This window comes from Peromyscus leucopus, chromosome 5, assembly GCF_004664715.2.
Source record: "Peromyscus leucopus breed LL Stock chromosome 5, UCI_PerLeu_2.1, whole genome shotgun sequence".
Taxonomy (NCBI): Eukaryota; Metazoa; Chordata; class Mammalia; order Rodentia; family Cricetidae; genus Peromyscus; species Peromyscus leucopus.
The window spans coordinates 17,888,174-17,904,195 of record NC_051067.1 but is presented as its reverse complement, the minus strand read 5'-3'; the positions used below and the strand labels follow the sequence as shown (position 1 = coordinate 17,904,195).

Here is a 16,022-nt window from a genome sequence, read left to right as displayed (position 1 = left end):
GCCAGAGTAATAAAGAGTTATTTACTTGTGTATCCCATCAAAGGAAAGAAACATGAGAATAAAGTCAAGGCCACATGAACTAACTCACTGTAAAAACACACAAACAATAAGCAAGACAGTAAATAATGGAACGTTTGTATACAATGACACACTAAAATTGGAATCTTTAGTATTTCAAAAGCACATGTCAGAGAAACACAATACTACTAATGGTGGAAGATTACCAAGCAAGATGGCCCAAAAAACTAAAAATGTGATGGTATACAAACACCAAGAGGTAACACAGGATCAGGTGCAGGGCCAAGGGGAAGGAAGAAAGAAAGTTTGCCATCTACGGTGGCAAGAAAATTCCTTCTCTTTCTGCAAGAAGCATACATGCTTACAGGTTGGCAGCTGTAATCACCACTAAAAATATCTGATAAATACATCACTCTAAACCTGTCACACTTAAAGGCCACATCGGCGGCAGCAGGATGAGTCCTTCTGAGACGCAATGATGCCCTGCAACCAGGGGAATACCTACCCTCTAAGCCCTGGGTCTTATTACACCATGAGTTTTCTGAAAAGGGGTTTTCAAGTCGAATACAATTTTGCCACATGATGGCAATTATCATTGCATTTTCATTACCCCACAAATGGTATGCATTAAGAGTTACAGAAAAATCAATGAAACACGTCTGCTAACATCAAATATGCCAAACAAAGGGGGCCGTGAGTTGCTTTGTCTATAATAGTTCTAAACATGTTTTAGTTCACGTGGGATAGTAGTAACAGGGAGCATAACCATTTATAGTAAATTATCCTAAAGGGTTCAGGTTTATAAGGACTATAAAATATGCCATTGCGCCGATTAAAGTCAAAAAATGCTTATAAATAAAATTGGGAAAGGAAAATAAAAAATGTCTTTTCCGCAAATAAAGATAAATTACCACATAGCATTCCTTTTCTTCCGTAATTTTTAAGTATTTATTTTTTTAAAAAGCCTCAATCCAATTCTAACTCTTTCAGCCAATATTTTTTCACTTATGTTAAGCTAGCATCCTGTACAGGCATCATCGTCGTCGTCGTCGTCGAACTGCTCACAGAAAATTGGAATGAGTAAATTTATTTTACTAAACTAAATTAAATGCAACCGAAATAGGATTGCTGATGACTCAGAAATTCAAATCTTAAACAACAAACAAAAGCAAAACTATATGTTAGTCCTTAGGCAGAAATTGTGGCCTCTGATGCCATCGGCACAATTGGTTGTTTTTCACAAACATTTAGCAAAATAAGAAGGGCCGCTTCTATTCTCAGGTTGGAAGTATGACCAAGAGGATCGAAATCTGTTCTTTGAAGCAATTAAATTACACAAACCTAACTCTCTTAGAAGCCAATCATTCAGACTTGCGTGCTACTCTGAAAATACAGAGCCCGGGAAGTCAGTCAACCCCTAAAAATGACAGACTGAAAAGAGAAGGCTCTTTTCATATGCGAGTATTTAAGCTTTTCTGGAGTCTAAATTACGTGTTGCAGATGACTACAGTTCAAAGAAATCAACATTGACTCCTACATTCAACTGCTTACGTGAGCTCTGGCTTTTAGCAAAGTATATTTATTGACTAACTCCTAATAGGAAGCCTAGCAAACTGGCACAGTCTACTAGTCAGAAGAAGCTATCGTCCAAGGTATGTGCAGGAGCAAAATCCTCTTGACATTTCAGGATGGGAGAGAAAACAAGGTCACATTATACAAAAGGAATGTGAATCCTTGAACTCTCTAATGGCAAGAAACCCTAGGAGCCATGAGAGTGTTGACCATCGTTTTAGCAATCTCTTCACACTGGAGGGTCCTGGGACTCTAGGCAACGGAAACTTCTGACCATCTTCAGCTATTTGATATGTAATCTGATGGCTCAAGAGTTTTTCTTTAATTGTTCTCTCAAAGCCAACTGAGAGGCCTGAAGTCTCTCTATGCTATTTCTAACAAAATATCACTGCTATCCAAACCCTCTTAAAACGAAAGTGGCGGGGGTGGGGGGGGTGGGGGGGAGATGTCCAGTTCTCAATCAAGTACAGACACTTCTCATATTTATTTTAGCAAGTATTCATCTGTACACTGAAACACACACACACACATTTAATTGCAAGTAAAGCCATTCTCTGTTGCAAATAGCATCGAGGGCCTCCAAGGCATGCGTAAAACTTAAAACCTCTGTCCTCTATTTTAGACTCTGGCTTCACATGAATTTATCTCTCAGAAATAATAGCTCATTTTAACCACACTGATGCTTCACTGGACCAGGCCACAATAATGTAGCAACCACATAAACTCTGTAACCAGGGGAAACTCATAAACCCCCTGTGAGGAGAATTGAGCAATTATTCCCATCTTGGCCCTGGAGAGGTAGGAGGTGTGTGTGTGTGTGTGTGTGTGTGTGTGTTGGGGAGGTTCTCTCTGTGTGTCTTTCTTTCTTCTATTTTAACCGATTTAGCTACTTGGCCTTAAAACTATAAACTGACTGGCAAGGTCACAACTAAATCATGACACACTCAGAGTTACTAAAACATTCCCCTTCGTTTGGGCCGGTCTGAACAGTGCCAGACTCCAGCAACTAAAGCTACTTTTCTGTTATCTTTTCAGTCATAATATAATTTTTCTGGCCTTAGCAGGCTTAAGGTGGTACTGGAATGCCAACACTGGCCTAAAGCTCTCTAAATGTTTCTTAAATTATATCCTAAAGTACGGTACACACAGTTTACTGTGCAAAATTCCAGGCATGATATTGGCTTGTAGCATCTCTAACTTAACTGCAAATATATCTTTAATTACTACTGAAGATCATCAAAGATCAGGAGCAAAAGATCCAAATGAAGAAAAGTAACATTCAGAATGCCTGCTTACTACCAATATCCCTTTTTATAATGTGGGCTGTCAAGCTTTAAAATGTGACAGTGGGGAATACGCTTTCCAGAGGAGCCACCTCCTCTTAGGAAGCTACCTAGAAAGCCAGGCAGCATTGTCAGCAATTTCAATTCTAAAGCATGGGTGTGCTCTCCTCTCACACTTGAAAGGGTTAAGTGCCTGCAAGGCCAAAGGCTCTGGACTGCAAAAGAAATGTTGCTTTAGTCAGCTCTGAAAGGTCTCTAGCAAGTATCAAATACTTGTTGATCTGCTCACAATAAACACCAGCAGGACTGTCAGGCTCCTTTCACTGTCTGGGGAGATGCATTTACATATTGTACCCAGTAGGAACAGTGTGTTGGTTTCCTTTAGAAAAGCTGAGTAGCTAGAAGCCTCATTCAGTATCTCCTGCTCAAACGACTGAAAGAAGATGCGTTTGAAATGGTGAAGTCTCTCCTCTCTGGTTCGGGCAGCTCAAATACTGTGCATAAAACACTTCGAGTAGTTCAGGCAAACCCACCTGAATGGACCGAGGAACACTGTCTGTTGCCATGGCAGCCTGATCTAATTACATGAGTGATCAGGGCCGGAGTAAGTGTACAGAAAACTAACACCACCGACAGTATCTGTATGATGAGAGAGGCAGACAGGCAGGAGGCTTTTCAGCCTTGGCATTATGTGGAAGGTGGCATTCAAGCCCATTTATTTGCAAAGCTGCAAAAATATTGACTGATGCATGGCCAGTTAGAGGACAATCAGAGGAGATTAAATGCCACAGCTAAACTGTTATGGTGCAATCCCTTTCCAAGAGTTCGTGCGCATGTTTTTCTTCTCCTTGGTGGCTATCTCTAGCTTCCGCTGGCATAAGCTTCATTCAAAATAAAATAAAAATAAATTCTCAGCTATCGAACTATCTTGGCTACCCACCCATCATCATGAAAACAGAGGGTGGGCTTAACTAGGGCTTCTAGGAACGGTAGGGCTCTTCAAAAAGCCACGCAGAAATAGCTTAGGAAACACTATTGAAAAAGTAACCAGCTGTGCCTAAAAATAAGCAGCATGTAACGACCTTGTTGTGTACGATCTATAGCAATGATGTTTAAATATTAAGAAGAGCTTGCATTATAAAACAGAAATGTCACTGAGATGAGACTACTAGATTGCTAAGGGAAACATATTGCACACACACACACACACACACACACACACACACACACACACACACACACACACATTCCCCTGCATGCTAGGTAGGAGATGAGGTGAGAACTCTACTAAGGCATTACTTTTTATTCTGTAGGTGGTGTGGGGTCTTCTAATTTTACTAATTGTATCCTGTGGCTCTCTGAGGAGCTAAGAAATCTCTTCGGGGACAGAACGAGTTTGGAGGAGTTCCTACTGCACAACATACGGTAAACAAAATAAAAATAGCTTGCCTTTCTTGTTAGCCACATAGCGCATTATATAACCAGCTTCCGACTGGCTTTTTTTTTCGCCCTTACTACTCTTCAGCAATTTCCCAACCTTCCCAAGTATTTATATTACCCTCTTATCTGTAGGATTATACCGAAAGAAAGCAAAACAAAACAGGACAGCTATGGGATCGAACTGAACTCAGGAGTCTTAACACCCTGATTTTTTTTTTTTTTTGGCGGAGTCTAGATCACCATCCTACTTCCACCCCCCACCACTAAGGTCCTTGCTCAGTCTCCCTAGAAAACATGGTTTCACCGATTCCAGTCAGCTCTCTACGTGGTCTGAAATAAAATGAAAGCGCACAAGCCACAGAGTTGAAGGAGGTGGCTAAGGAGAGGTCGAGGCGCTGCAGAGTCAGCCTAGGGACCACCGTGGAGCCCCATCCCCATCGCGAAGGCCCTGGCCCCCGCCCGGAGCGAGAACACACGCGCACACACACGCACCTACACACTCACTTGCACTCACTCCCTCCTCTCCGACCCCGCCTCACCTCTCGCTCCGCCCGTCCGGCCCCTTCCCTGCCCCCTGCGGGACCGGCCTGCGTGCTCCGCTGCAACCACGTAGGAGGCGGCGGCGGCGGCAGCCCCGGCAGTGGCGGCGTCTCGGGGCCCCGAGTGAACGAGCCGCGGGGCTCCGGGGCGCATCCCAATCCCCGCAGCGCCTCCTCCGCCACCGCCTCCTCCTTCCCCTCCTCCCATCTTCATTCACCCTCCCTGCCGCCGCGCAGCCGAGCAGTCCCGGCGCAGGGCAGAGCCCGCAGCTCCTCCGCTGCTGCCTCGGGCTCCGGCGGGGACGCCGGGCCGGGCCGGGGCGCTCGCGGGCTCCCGGCTACGGCAGCGGCGGCGGCGGCGGCGGCGGCGGCGGCTGCTCTGGATCAGGAAGCGACCGCACCAACAGGGCGGCGGTGGCGGCTGCAGCCAGGGCCTGTCCCCGCCGCCACTCCCGCTGCGCTCCGATAGCCGGCGCGCCCCTGCCCCCTGCGCCGCCACCTCTCCGCTTCCCCAGGCCGTGCGCAAAGTCCCCGGCCCCAAAAGGCTGGCCTGGGCGGGGAGACCCCAGTCTTGGGGTCGCTTCTCTCTAGCTAGGCGACCCCAGGCGGGGAAGCCCAGCCCTCCCACGAGCCCCCGCGGCGCTCACTGCCCCCTCCCGGGAGGGGGAATTTGCAAGAGCGAAGAGGGCAGCGCGACCCTCAGCCGCTGCCGCCTCCCCCTGCGCCACCGGGAGGGAGGAGGACAGGGCTCTTTGCGCTCGCCGCCGCCGGGCCAGCAGCAGCCTAAGCGGGGCGCCGCTGCTCTCCCCACCCGCGCCCCTCGCCCGGGCGCGCCCCCTCTCCTGGGGGCCGCCCACCCGGTCCCTGGCTGCTCCCCTTGCCCGCCGCTCCTGCGCCCAGAGTGGGGTCCTGAGCCGGGAGGCTGGAGCCCGGCACGGGTGTATGTACACACACGCGTGCGCGCGCGCGCGAACACACACACACACACACACACACACACACACACACACACACACACACACACACACACCACGACGCGTCGGTTTCCTTCGCTCCTCTTCCAGCTGTTTTCCTTGCAGCCCATTGAGACTGGGGGAGGGGGGTGTATGCTGGATGTTCTTTGGCCCCTCTCCGGAGAGAGCGGATTGGGGTGAGGGAGGGGATAATTTTAATCTAAATCGGGGGAGGGGGGAGAGGAGGAGGGGGGAGGGGGAGAGAAAGAATCAGAGGAGGAAAAAAAATAGCCACTTACTGTAAAGTGTAAATGGATCTGGGGTTGCGTGGGGAAGGGGGGACAGAGGGAGAGACACAGTGTCCTGCGGCTGCTGTAGCTCTAGCTGCGGCTCCACAGGGCTTGTTTTGGATCCCCCTGCAGTGAAACAGGTCCTGTACGGCTCCGCCACTGTAGTAGAAATGATGTCTGCGGTATACTCTGCTCTCTCCTCCTCCTCCTCCTCCCCCCTCCCCTCCCTCCTCCCTCCGCCCGCCCTCCCTCCCTCGCGCTCTCTCTCGCGCTCGCTCGCTCGCTCCAGTATGTAAATGTGTAATAGAAGCCAAATATGGAGCAGTTGGCTGCCGCCGCCACAGCTCAAGGATCCGACTTCATGGGGGGGGGGGGGGCACCCTCTGGCAGGCGGCCCGGCGAGCCGCACAGAGCACGGCGAGCGCACGGCGCGGCTGCCGGCCGGCGCCCTTAACCCTTCTGTGCACCCGGCCGGAGCAGCGGTCCCTCCAGGGGAGGCCGGTGCCTCTCCCTAACTACGGCTCCGGATCCTGGACATCGGCCTGAGGGTACTGTGCCTTCCAGGTTTGAGAAAGGGGCGGGGAAGTTGGGGCGATGAGGTCATTAGAGTGGTGACCGATCGGTGCTCGCGCGCCTCCCCGGCTCCTTGCAACCTAGTTGGAGGGGACAGGGTGAGTGCAGGGTGCAACTCCGGCAGCCGGGAGGACTCACCGCAACGAATGTCAGGCTTCGGCTCCCACCTAGTAAAATAACCAAGGATGCAGGGAAGTCCGCTGATTCTAATCTCGAAGTGACCTTGGTGCCCCCACCCTCCACCCCCCACCCCGGTGCGCGTCTAAGAGGACTCACTGTATCCTTGCTGTTAACCCTCCAGCCCGTGAGCCCTGAGCAACCCGACTCCGGGCCCGCGCCTTGACTTGCAACTCGGGAAAGTTGTCAGGCTTCCTCAGTTTGCACTGGCGCCCTCACCTTTCCTGCCGGGACAAGCTGGCGACCTCCCGGCGGCCCTCCTTTCTAATTCTGCAGGTCTGGAAATCTGCAGTAGGAATTGAACGTCTCAAGCTCTAGCCCTGGTAGCCGACCTGCTCACTCCTCTGGCAGCTAACTGGGGATCATTCATTTCATCGGAAGTGAGGTAACCGGTGCACCGAGCATTCGATGGCCGTTCTCAGGGAGCCACGGCGAAGGAACTTCCCCTGGTCCCAGTAGCTAAACGCAGACGTGGAGTCCCCACCCGCCCCCCTCCGCTACACCACTGCCAGGTGTGAGCTTGGTGGGAAGGAACCTTCTCCGGAGGAGTGCACCTTGCCAACAGGTGTGGCACCCGGAGGAAGAGCGGGCGCAACCCTGCAAGGGTCGCTCAGTGCCGCGTTCTCTTTGCTGCAGATAATTCTCCAAAGACCAGTAGGTGTCAGGCCAGCATCTGACCTCTTTCAGGTGCTTAGAACTAAGAGTCTAGAAACCCGATCTCTCGATCTTGCAGGAAGCCACTATTATTGACTGTAAGCGGGGTTTGAGAGACCGTTTGGCTCCGTTTACTTATGACCTAGCAGTTAGTCACTGTCTGAAGCAGCGTACAGAATCACCAAGAGAAATGTGTGAGCTTTTAAACCACTGTGTTGTGGAGGCAGCACTTCAGAAGTTTAAAAAAAAAAAAAGCAGCAGCAGCGGGGGGGGGGGGGGGCGTGTGGGATACGTGTCTATTCTCAGGTTTTGAAATACCGTGCACACATCCACGGTTACTTAAATAGAACTACGACTGTTCCCTCTCACCCCGCTCCGTAACTTGTGTTGTTGTTCACTTAAAGATCCCTGATTGTTACACTTCATATGCTAAAGTGACATTGTTGGTCTCATTACAGCCTCTAGTGGACGGTTAACAGGAGTTTCCTGTCAAGGCTCTGACTAGTTTTGTTTTCCCTCCTGAGCTTTATCCAGGTGAAGGTTAATAGTTCGGGGCTTAACTGGGTGGTATCTCCAGCTCCTCTGGGTAAACTGTCTTTGAAAAGGAGCGGAAGCTTGCCGGCTTCACGTGGAAAAGGCCTATGTATGCTTTGTGCTGCAGGTATTGTTACTGCTGGCCCGAGAATCGACGAAGCTTCTGCTCTTCGCTTCAGTTGCAGACAGCTTTCATAAAAAAAGCGAAATTCATCTCAAATATTTTTATAACAGAAAATATTGGTTGCCATGTTTTTGGCGTAACTGAGATGTTTTTATTCCAGCTCATAATCTGCAAACTGTCCAATCCACCTCCACTCTATTTTTAGACGTCTTAGATTTAGAGATTTTTCAAGGGAAAAAAACCTAATATTGTAATTATTACGTTGTTGCAAGCAGTTAATTTGCATTATTTTAACAACCTTAAACATATTAAAACACATAATTCATATTAGACTTAGTCAATTAATTTAAATGTTCCCTGAAGAATGCTAAATATGTGCATTACCCACACAGTAAAAATAATTAATAAGAAATGTGCTGTTTACTTTCCTAGCCATTAAGATTAAAGCCATAAACTAACTCTCTCTCTCTGTCTGTGTGTGTATGTGTCTCTGTTTCTCTCTCTCTCTCTCTCTCTCTCTCTCTCTCTCTCTCTCTCTCTTACACACACACACACACACACACACACACATACACAGGCAAGCGTGCACACACACACACAAAACCTACAGCTACTGCTTCCTGCAAGGTCCAACACAAACATAATACCCTTGAAACAGTTTCCTGAAATGTTTTGTTTCCAGATGACAAAATATCAAATGTACCATCAGAGGTAACAAGACAGGTTCTTTAAAAGCAAAAGTTCTCATGCAAATGAAAACTCAGTGGAAAAAGCAGAGGTGTCACGGTGGCAGTTGGCAGTTGTATAACGCCATTCCCCTAAACCCAAATCTGATATTATATTTATACAAGATGCAGTCAAGCTTTGAAATGGAGTCAAATTGAGGAAGAAGGCCTGCTGAGCCTTACTCCTGACCTGTGTTATGAATTACTTAAACAACATGAAAAAAAAATTTAGTACCATCTATTCATTTTTCTAAAGATTTATTTATTTAGTGTGTGTGTGTGTGTGTGTGTGTGTGTGTGTGTGTTGTGTATCCTATCACTTTCCAAGTACTCCTTTGAGGCAGAGTCTCTACCTGAACCTGAGGCTCATCTCTTCTAGACTAGGCTAGAAGCCAACAAGCCTAGTCTTTGCCTCCCTCCTGTTTCTTCCCTCTGGCAGCAGAGCTAACAGGCCTGTGGGATGCCAGGCTCGTTGGGTGAGTCCTGGATCCACACTAGTGCTCTCAAGTCCCCAGCCATGTTTCCTGCCCGCCTACTCTCCATGTTAGTGTTTTTGACCCATCTACTTTTGAAAGTTTAAAATGGACTAGTAACCACATATTAAGTCACAGACTTTTATATTGTATTTCTGTGTTTAAAATCGAAGTCTAAAAAGGCAGCACTTGCTGCAGCACCACCAGCTGGAGGATTTTAGACTTCCGAATCAAGGCTCCTACGCCACAGTATGCAGTCAGAGTCTGCCTTTGAACTGGCTACAAAGACTCGGCACATCCCAGTATAAAGATCACTGGTCTGTACTATGCGGCTCTGCCTGGACACATTTGGTACTGAACTTAATTCTCCAATGAATTACCTATATGTTAATTATTTTACCAATGAAAAACATACCACAATGCACTTGGACCTCTGCATCCTCAAATTTAACCAGCTTCTTGTAGGGAAAAAAATTTTTTTAAAGTCATCCATACTGAATACCTATAGACTTGCCCCTCATCATCGGTCCACAAGTAACCCAGAATAGCAAGTATTTCCATTGCATTAGGTGTTATAAGTAATCTAGAGGACTTAGTTATACTATAAACTTAAATTACTTCTAATGTAAAGCATGTAGGAGGACGTGAATACATGGCATGCAAACACTATATAATACACTTGGACAATCTAAGATTTGAGTATTTCAGAGGAACCCTAAAACTCGCCCTCCAGTTTGAGGGGTAACTATCTACATGTGAAGGAAATGGTACTCTTTCTCTGAAGAGCCCTGTTTCATCACCTAAAGAAACTGGTTAGGAGTGAGTGTTCTGGGGTCTTGACTGTGAATGTCTCCTCTGAGGCAGTAGAGGGAGCACAGGAGTGTTAATGCAGCCCGTGCACAGGGCCTTCCAGACGGTGACAGACTTTTCGGTTGTAGTATATGTTTGCATCGGAAGTAGCCTGTTATGTCATTCAGAACAAAACAAAACAGACAAGCTAACAAACATGAACTGCCTACCAGGTTACAGCCACTGAATAATTGAAGGGATTGCAAATTACCATAAAATAAACGATACGAGATCCACTCATTTCAAGTTCTAGGCTTGCATTCTTCCAGTGGACCTCAGGAATCCTGCTGGGGGAAGATACCTTATTGCCAAGAATGCAGAAAGCCCTGGTTTGACGCTCAGCACCACACCGAGTGCGGCTGGCACCCACATGTAATCTAGGCAGCAGGATGGGGAATTCCAGGTCATCTTCCCTAAACTACATAGCAAGTTCAAGGCCAACCTAGGATATATGAGATGTCGTCTTAAGAAAAAGAAAGTGAAAGGATTCCCTGGCCTGGTGACATACTTCAAAGGTTAAAAGAGCATGTCACCAAGCCTGAGGACCCAGGTTCAGTCCCTGAATCCACATGGTGAAAGAACAGAGCAAGTTCAATAAGAGCACTTCGGTGTGAGTCCCCCCTCCCCCTCACGTACGCCCTCACAGTAAATATGAACATGATAAAATTTTGTTAATGAAAGAAAAAGGTGCTTTAGTTTTCTCTGGTCAAAAATAATAATTCTTCAGAATAAGTCAACCCTGCGAGAAACTAATACACAATTTAAAAGGGAGTTAGTTCACGAATATTATACTCAACAAATTGATTTTGAGTCAAACACACTGGTTAAAAAATAGTTTTTGCCGTGCTTTTAAAACTATCTTATTTTAGGCTGTTTCTACTGCTGGCCATGATGACTATCAATTTCTTGATCATATTGCTGGAGTATTTCATGCTGTTCACAGTTCTCCTATATCATACCCTTAGACACTTCCCTGGGGTGGCTTCGGCACCTAGCAGAAGCCAAGATTGAAACGAGGAAACTACACAGTGAGACCTAGTTGATATTTCATGAGTATATAGTAAATTTATTTACTGAGGGTGGATTTCATTATGTAGCCCAAGCTGGCCTTGAACCTCCAACCCTGCTATCAGAGCTGCATGAGTGCTGGGATAATAGCCATAGATCATCCTCCAGCTTTAAGTGTGCATTTCAGTAAGAGATGAAGAATAGAGCACCAGGCTTGGAGCCTTGGACCTGTGGTTCAGCATTTGAGAAGTGGAGACAGAGGAATCTAGAGCCCAGAGACAACCTCAGGGAAGTGGCGAGTTGGAGGCTACTTGGGATCTTATCATTAGAAACTGTGTCTTAACTCTAAAGCTGCTCCAGACTTTGTCATCCCTCAGCAGCTATTTGCTTTACATCTAGTATGCAATACATAGGCCTCAAGAATGCACACTGAGGAAAACATACTGGCCTACAAAGAGTTTAGAGTGTTACCAGTCTTACCTTTTAAAAACATGGATTTTCAGCGGGTGGCGGTGTTGCACGCCTTTAATCCCAGCACTGGAGAGGCAGAGGCAGGCGGATCTCTGTGAGTTCGAGGCCAGCCTGGGCTACCAAGTGAGTCCCAGGAAAGGCGCAAAGCTACACAAAGAAACCCTGTCTCAAAAAATCAAGAAAAAGAAAGAAAGAAAGAAAGAAAGAAAAAGAAAAGAAAAAACAAAAACAAAACAAAACAAAAAATGTAGATTTTCACCAGGGTGAAGACGCTCACAGCTGGCCAGACACATACCAGGCAGAGCTGGAAGAACTGAGAATCCAACTGCATTCATTGAAGTGTTGGGGGGTAGGAGAGCAGTTGTGTAACTCTTGAGCAAGGTCAGACTTCATAAACCAGACCATGAGTGAAGATGAAATACGTCTAAATGCACCTCCTAACAAAGATCATCGAAGTTGAAGTGGTAAACATTTATTTATTTTTATCTCTTTAGAATTGTTAAAAGTCTTTCCTCCCACAGGAGGGAAGTACTTGCCAAGTTTCTGCCTGGAACAATTTGTTATGGCTGTGCAATAATCCTGGAAACTTTGAATTTTTAATGGAAATACTGAGGGCCAGATCTTTAACCATGCTCTCACCAAAAGGGCTTTATCCTATATGTCATTTTAAAAACTGAGCAAGCCATGGTAGTTACAAAGCAAATACACTATGCTTAGATAGGACGCCTAAATAAGCCTGTGGAGAAATAAACCAAAACAACGAAGCAAATGAGAAAGAAAAGTAAAAGCTGCTCTTTTAATAGACTCTGGGGTCCGTGGGCCACACCCTGGCTGAAGTCCCGAGGCTCTGTGCACAGCCTACCGACTTACAGACCTGCCTCAGAACCGTGTGTTTGATCTCTTACCAAACTGCAGCAGCACAGGTTTCCAGATCATGAAATGATATCACCAATATTCAGGAGTAGAATGAGGGTTTGGAGTAGAGCTCCCTGGCAGTGTGCTTGCTTACCATCAGCAAGGCGCTGGGTTCTGTTCCCCAGAGCCACAGAAAATGAGTTGACTAAAGGTCACTGCCCTGCAGTATCTGCTGCCAGATTATGATTCAACAGTACATATATCCGACTAAACCAAACCAAACAGCAATTTTAAAAACAACCGAACAAATACTTTAACATAGAGCCTCACTGTCCACTGCAGCCTGTGAGCTCTTGAAACTTGGCTCGTTTCAATTGAGATGTACTGAAAGTAGGAAATCTGCTTCAAAATTTAAAGGCTCACTTAGATATCTGTGTATATGAAATATATAAACGTGTATATACATATTTAAGTACCTCAATAAATTTCGTATTGATTAAATGTTGAACATGTGTACATTCACTATGCCTTGGGATAAATGAAACATATTGCTAACACACATAAAAATACATACATATATACATAAATATACACACATGCATGTATACATAGGTGTATACACATGAATATACAAGTGATCATATACACATGAACACACATATATATTTATATCTGTATTTAAGTATATTTTTTATTTGCTTACTGTGTAAAGAGATTGAGCCCAGAGCTTCATCATGTCAGGCAAGTCCTCCACTCCCTCAGCCCCATAATTTAATGCTTTCCACTGCCAGCTACCAATAGCACAGACGACGGGGCTGGCAAAACATAGGATTCGTCTAAAAAAAGTCCACAACTGGACACCTCTGGATCCTGGATGGCTTTTTGCAATAATGAAGCTGATATTAGCTGATGCTTGCCCTTTGTCTGAGTGCCCTGCCTCTCTATGTGACACAGACTGTAACTCCTGTTCTCTGAGAGTTGTCTGGCTGAGTACATTGTCTCGTTGGTAGATCTACTATGGGCCTGGGAAGCAAAGCTGTTGGGCTCATTTGTGACCCGGTCGTTGTGAGGGGAGCTCTGGTAAACTTCTGAAAAGCCAAAGTATGCTAGAGAGCAGCAGCATTCTAGCGTTATAGCTCATTTGGGGTTTGCTATTTGTGGCTAAATGGTTGGGAACTGATACCTTCTAGGGACAAATGGCTTTGGGCATTAATAATGAAAATTATATTATTTGGGGCTTGGGATATGACTTAGTCAGTAAATCCTTGCTTCAGAGCATGAGAACTTGAGTTGAGATCCCCAGTGCCCATGTAAAAAGCTGGGTTTGTTGGCATACCAGTAATCCCAGCACTGGGGCAGTGGAGACAGAGGATCCCTGGGATCCCAGGGCTGGGGAAGGGGAGACTGGAGGATCCCTGGAATTTGCTGACCAGCCATCCAGCTGAATCCATAAGCTCCAAGTTCAGTAAAAAGTCCCTGTCTTAAAAATAAGACTGCAGGTCAGGAAGATGGATCAGCCAAGAAGGTATGCCACCAAACCGGATGGCATGTTCAATTCCTGGGACCTGCTTAATGGAAAGGAAGAACCACTAATTGTCTTCTTTGTCCATATGTGCACTTTCAGGGCTACACTGAAACATTCATGTACACACATGCATGCATGCACACACACACCAGTGAAAAAAAGTGATGAAGAAAGTGAAGGAAAGCACCTGACACTGATCTGCCCCTCCCCACGCATTCAAACACACATACACATGCATGCACACACACACATACACACACATGCATGCACACACACATGCATACACACACACAGATACACAATAAATTAATGTTAAAAAATTAAGATGCAGAGTGACTATGGAAAACACCAAACATTGACCTCTGGCCTATACAAATGCTCAGATACACATCCATACATTTGTACACAGATATGAAAATTATGCAATTTTCTGTCTAACTAGAAAATGCACTAAGTCTATCAAAAGAAAATCTGTTTCTTAATGTGTAATAAATTCAGCCCACTGAGATACTTCTAAAGGAAATGAGATGCTTTTTTTTATTTTAACCATTATTAATTTGTGAGCAAGCTAGAGATCAGTTGTCATCAAGGCCACTCTGAACAAGATTGAATATGAGGTACTGATCAGTTAAATGTAACTTATGACTCCAATCATCTAACGAGCACAACTCTTTATATGAAAAGAAAACATGCCTGATCATTAAGGCTGAGGATATGTGAGTTAAACCTTGCTTGCTATTGGCTGGGAACCTTTAGGATTCTATTTTTAGTATTTCATTAACAACTTGGCATTTTTTTTCCTCAAAAGAAATCCATTTTCTAAATTAAAATCCAAGCCAGAGGCACCATCATCTGAACGTAAGACAGTGGCACTTGATAGATTGGACTTGTCATGCATAGGGGTGCTTCCAAAGAGAACAGTGGACCACAGCACACTGCAGAAATAAGCATCAGATCCTTAGGGGCTTATAGGAGACGTCTTTGTCCTTCTGACTCCATGGCATGAGAATACGGCTGCAAGATCTCTCTTGGCTACTTTATTTTTCTTGAGTAAATACTGGCCAGGACAAGCCAGTCTGAATAAGGGTCAGAGTTTAGGAACATCCCTTTGTGAAGAATTTACCAAGCTTGACCCCAAAGAGGAAGTAGTGCAGAAAAAAAAAAAATCCATTGGCAAGATTTACTTTTTTTTTTTTTGACATAAATAACTAGAGTTCATAGAAGAAACTGTCCACGTCAGGGTTTCAGAGGGGATTGGCAGGTGGTTTGAGACCTCTCCAAAGGCCTGGAAGTGGGGCTGAGAGCAGGGAGTGGGAGGGACCTGAGAGTCTCTAGAGGCTTGCTACTGGAGGGTCCCCCCCCCCGCCCCCACTGCCGCAGATGCCTTCTGCCAAGGCGGGATAATAGCATTCCACAAAACTGTAAATTACAAACACTCTCTTCTTAACTACAGAATGAACATGCAGAATAGAAGACCCTGTCAGCTGGAATGCCAGCCAATCAAATAGAAGAAGACAAATTACTCACGCGTCCCCCTGCAGCCAAAATCTTATTCTGCCAGTTACATGGTTGGGGGAGAGCTTTGCTTTTTTTTTTTTTTTTTTTTTTTTTTTTTTTTTTTTTTTTGTCAGATATGAAGAGAAATTAGTACTTTGTAATTATAATAAATACACGGGCATGGAATCTATTCTACTGCAAGAGGCAACAGAGTTATGTGATCTGCTTCTTGTCCCAACCCCCTCTCTGTTTTAAAAGCTGGAGCTTAAATACCAATAGTAAGAGCATAAGATCCCATCACTCTCAGGGCTAGCTTTTCCTGCAGTCAATTTCATAATTGCATGGCTCCACCCCCTCCTGCTCAGCACTTCCTTTCCCCTCAATACCCTCTCTCCTCCACCCAGCCATGAATCATCTTGCCTTTAAAGAGACTGTGATGACCCCGTGTGAACTTTGCTGGCA

The 16,022-nt window shown here is 45.8% G+C and overlaps 1 protein-coding gene across 10 annotated transcripts in view; it reads right to left on the bottom strand.

The window, feature by feature from the left end:
• The window catches only part of Atxn1 (ataxin 1), a 415,680-nt gene extending 402,614 nt beyond the window's left edge, over positions 1–13,066 (bottom strand). For 7 of the 10 annotated variants that reach the window (XM_028867693.2, XM_028867696.2, XM_028867691.2 and 4 more), the window contains exon 1: positions 6,105–6,305. The gene's annotated coding sequence lies outside the window, so the exon portion shown is untranslated. Of the gene's footprint in view, positions 1–4,852; positions 4,997–6,104; positions 6,306–12,538; positions 12,542–13,055 lie in introns of those variants that run through there. The other 3 variants (XM_028867698.2, XM_028867701.2, XM_028867699.2) reach the window with 2 other exon arrangements.
• Positions 13,067–16,022: the final 2,956 nt, after the last annotated feature.